Below are 5,013 nucleotides of genomic sequence, written 5' to 3' on the forward strand. Positions count from 1 at the left end.
CATATCTAAGCTACCCAGGGGACCTAATGGACCTATGGCTTGAAGCTTCAATGGGTCGTGAATAGCTTACTAAACTCTTTAGCCACGAGATCCACCATCCGTTAACTATCAGTGATTCCACTAAAGACAAACAGCTGAACTCTTCTTACCACAGATATATTTTTGTGTCCATCAGATATAATCAATCATGAGTACGATGACCTTCACAGATGATCGTAAGTATAGCTGGGCCAAATTACCGTTATGCCCCTCTAGTTACATCTCACTCCTTAAGTACCACTGATTCCTCTAATGAACAATACAACATAGTCCAACTATGTGTGAACACCTCTCGGGCCAAGAGAAGATGTGTGGCGCCACATCGTTCAAGCCCCAGAATCAGCCCTTAAGGGAGCCATCTATCTACTTACCCCTACCTCAGTTAAGGAGTGAATTCCATCTTGTGTAGCTGAGTTCCCAGCTTCTAAATCAGACGAATCCCCAAAATGATAGGTTTGAATTGGCGACTTGGCCACTCGCACCCATACAAATCAAAGGACTGCCCTCAATGGCAGGAGTTCCCAACTCACTCAGAATTGAGGTCATGTTACCTATGGTCATCTTAGTGAAGTGAAGTCTCTATCATGAACGGTGTTATATAACGAGACATTAACACTTTGTGGTCAGGTCTTATACAAACTCTTTGTATATGACGCCCCCGCTCGCATGTCCCCAACACGAATGATCAGGATCAGACCATTTGTGACAAATCACAACACTTATGACCATTCCACAAAGCGGGCCACGTCCGTAGCATTACTAGGATAAGGTTTCCCTCCTTTATCCATTTACTACAAACCATTTTGGTTATCAATCAAGACATGATCTACTTCTATGTCACCACATACATGCTTGAGTCACATACAGATAACCAGGGATTTTATGTTAATTGGTTTGTGATAAAGCAAATAAAACAAATAACCGAGCAAAATACAAGATGTGAAGTAAATATCATATATTAACATCACAAGTGTTCGTACATATTGTTTACAAACTACAAGACACGAGACTTTAGGGCATCAATCCCAACAGGATATTCTTCGCCTCATCATAAGTTTTATCAAGCAGACCACCAGCTGCTGTCGCATTGGTAGCCGTCTGTGACTCAGGGTTCAAACCATGATAAAATATCTCCATCTGGAGATAGTCTGGTAATCCATTGTGCGGACAATCTCGCACCAATCTCTTAAACCTCGCCCACGCATTACTGAGCGATTTGTCTATTTCCTATTCAAAATTCATAATTAACTTCCTCCTTCTTGCATTCTCTGTAGGAGGGAAGTATTTCTTCATGAACTTCTCTACAACTTGTTCCCACGAAGTTCAAGGGAATATGCCCATTTCCTTTCTTGAACGCATAACGAAAATGGGAACAACGTTAGTCGAACTTCTTCAGCTGAGATATTCGAGAACACAAGTGTTACAGATTTCAATGAAACTCCGAAGATGGGCATGCGGATCCTCGCCACGCCTTCCACCAAACTGTCCGACTATTTGGATCATCTATAACATAACTGGCTTTATCACAAACCTCAATCCGTCCAAAGCTAGCCTCATGATTCCTGGGGAGAAATCATGGAGGTTAGGTGACGCATAGTCCCGAATGGGTCTATTGCAGTCGTTCGCCAGGAGAATGGGTTTGCCATGATGTTGTTCGCGTTCGCAGGACTTTCTTCCGGTTGTTTCACTATTCTGGGAATTCTCTCTTGTTATTGTCAGCGGTTGTTTCTCTGTCTTTTTCGAAATGTTCTTTCGATCTCTCGGTTGTAGTTGGGCTCAGGAATGTGTCCTTCGCTCATACGACACCTGCTTCTTCCCTTATCAAAGGAATGATAGTGCACAGAGGTCGAAAGCTGCAAAGAAAATAAAAAAAGGTTTACTGTTAGCGCAATATATACTGTCGTAGTCCCCGGCAATGGAGCCAAAAACTTGATGCATTGTAAATTGTGATGTGATTATGGTGTGAGTTTGCGGTGATGCATTATGTGTTGCACATACAAGTTTTCCTAATAAGACCCAAGTATAAGCCTCACTAGGTTTCCTGGTAAGTCCAGGGTCGAACACAGGGACTACTGAGTAAATATGCGACAGTTAATTTGATTCTCTTGTGGTGGTGAAAACAAATAAATTGGATGGTGTTTTGATTAAGAATATTTCCTATGCGACGGAGTTTAAACGAAGAGTTGATGAAATCGAGAGTTACAATGAGTATGCGATGAATGGGTTGAGAAGGGGTTTAGTTAACACTTCCTAAGATTGCGAACAAGTTATACGATCATGCTACACACAAACAAACAGCACGTTATCTCTCAATGCAAATGTCGTAATTCCTATTTCTAGGACGCATGCGATGTATATGAAAATGTCGATAGGACTTATGTCTAAGCCTCTATTCTTGTCTATGAGATGATGAATGATGCACACAGAAACAAGGTGACCTCATACTAACATATCTTATTTCTAGGGTGCATGTGATGTGTTAATAGCAATAGAACTTATGTGTAACACCCCAAATATTTTTTATTTTTTATGTGTAATTTCAGTATTTTCTTTTATTATTGAGGACATTTTTGGAATTTTGGAAGTCAAGTGTAGTTGCGAAATTTAATTTTTGGCGTTGAATTTATTCAATTTGGAAATTAATGACAGAAATTAATTTCATTTTGGAAAGGAAACAAATTTAATAGTATAAAGTGGAATAAGGAAAGGAATAAAATAAAGTTTATTTTATTTCCTTTTTAGTTTTTCTTTTATTATTATTAAAAAAAAAAAAAAAAAAAACTTAAAATCTTCTTCTTCAACCTCACTGCACGCGCCTCCTCCCCTTTGAGAAAACTAAGCCGTCGACGACAGCTTAGTTTTTTTCGAACCCGACGCCGATGAGCAGTCGGCGATTCGAAGCCCCTCAGCGCGCCAGCTGGGCAGAGCAGACGTCTCGTCCGCTACGTTCCGCCGAGAGCCCAGATCCGAAGGCGTCCGCTGCGTTCCGTCGAGAGTCGCTCGCCCAAGCTTTGCCGGTCGTTCAGTCGTCGCTCGCGGTCAATCTCGCCGCGTAACCCTCCCCTATAACCTCCGCTGACCGACGCCTCCCTTCACTGCCCAGATCTGAACTCCGCTGCACCGCCCCTTCACTCATCTGGACCACGAAGCAGTCGCCGCCACTTGATTCACGCTCAGACGAGCCTCTGATCGTCTAATCCCGACGGTAAAGCTCGCCAACCCGCACTGCTCTCCGTGGGTTGCAGGTCGATGCCCAGAATCTTGAGTTCGACAGTCACGCAAGGGTGCATCGGATCAGTCTTTTCTTGTCGTTTGTACTACTAATAGTAAGGGTCGTCGAAACTTGTGGATTTAGAGTAAGATTGTGCTATTTTTTAATTGGATTTATTGGCTAATGGTGTTCTGCTTCAACCTATTGACACATATTTGTTTGGGTTTTAAAAATTAAGTTTTGGAGAAGCTTTGAAACTAAAAGGATGCTGTTAAGAGGATTTTGGTTGTGGTTTCGACAAGCTTTTGGGTAAGATTATTGGGAATTATTTGGTTAATTTGGTTGCTAGAACAAAGCTCTTTTTATTAATTGTAAATTTGGATTATGTTTAGGCCTAATTCAAGATCCATCTAAGCTAGGAGGAAGATTAATTTGCTTGTCGCTTAGACAAAATTTTTTACTTCGAGGTAAGTAATCTTACCACTGGAACTGCCCATGGGCCAGGCTCTAGTTGTATGCTAGTATGATAAGTGTATGTTATGGTAACTGACAATATGACTTGAATCAAAGTATATTCTGGCACAAATTCTAATTTGTTTACATACATACCTAAGTGCTTGATCGTTAGTATGTGATAGTATGTGTTTTCAAATGTCGATGTCTGATCTGCTAGCGTTGAGGCATACTTGTATGTTGTGGCTTTATGATATAAGTTATACATAGATGATGTATAATATGTTGTTAAGAATTATGGGTATGTGATGCAGCCATGGTATTAAGGATTTTTATGTATGCTTTAGAACCGTACAATGTTGAATCATAGCATGTTAAGACCGTGTGAATATCCTCATTGATTAGTTAGATGCTCACCAGTTTGTGTTTCCTTCGGGATTCACCAGTTTTGTGTTTCCTTCGGGATTCACCAATTTTGTGTTTCCTTCGGGATTCACCAGTTTTGTGTTTCCTTCGGGATTCACTAGTTTTTTGTTTCCTTCGGGATTCACCAGTTTGTGTTCTCTTCGGGATTTCCCAGTTTTTTGTGTTTCCTTCGGAATTCACCAGTTTTGTGGGCATACTTAACTACAATAGGATAGGAACTCAGTCTCTTATTTTGTTACATGTATTTATGTGCCATAGGCGGTATCTAGAGGACATAAATGCCTAGCCTGACCCCAGTGGTGGGGTTACTTCTCTGAGTATTTCATATTTATTCTTTCTTATGTTGAGTTGTAAGGTAAGGGTAGAGATGCACCGGCGATGGCGCAGCAAAATTCGTGATCGTGTCACTGGGACTAGTTTTTACGCTCCGCATCATGAGATTTAGAAGTTCTTTTTCAATGTTTCTCTTAATGTTTAGTTTGATGTTTGAAACTCATTATTAAGAATCGTTTTTCATATGTATTTATTAACCTTTATGATTTATGGGTACCCTATTATTGTTGCATTTAATAAATGTCTTTTGAACTTTTCTTGTTTTAATTAGCATTTAATTTTCAAATAACTGAGTGTCGTTTTAAATTCTTTGCATGCATTTATTTTAGTAACGACCTTACCTAAGTCTAGGGGGTCGGGTCGTTACAGTTGGTATCAGAGCCCATGTTTTGGGTTCTGTAGACTGACTTAATATGTAAGTCTAGATTGTCCCTGTGGCCCATGAACGATTCCTCGTCATCGCCAGGTACGTCCTATCAATTACAAGTTTATATGATAGTTGTGCATTAAAATTTTGTTTAGCTTAAATGCACCAGTTATGTTCTAATGCT

General features: G+C 40.3%; 1 long non-coding RNA gene across 1 annotated transcript; it reads left to right on the forward strand.

Annotated features, from left to right (window-relative positions):
- The first annotated feature begins 2,806 nt into the window (after positions 1-2,806).
- On the forward strand, positions 2,807-4,542 carry LOC120071693. The gene is made up of 4 exons (XR_005480313.1): positions 2,807-3,395; positions 3,489-3,559; positions 3,643-3,717; positions 4,485-4,542. It is a non-coding gene; the product is annotated as an uncharacterized LOC120071693 (long non-coding RNA).
- Positions 4,543-5,013: the final 471 nt, after the last annotated feature.

This window comes from Benincasa hispida, chromosome 2 (genome assembly GCF_009727055.1).
Source record: "Benincasa hispida cultivar B227 chromosome 2, ASM972705v1, whole genome shotgun sequence".
NCBI lineage: Eukaryota > Viridiplantae > Streptophyta > Magnoliopsida > Cucurbitales > Cucurbitaceae > Benincasa > Benincasa hispida.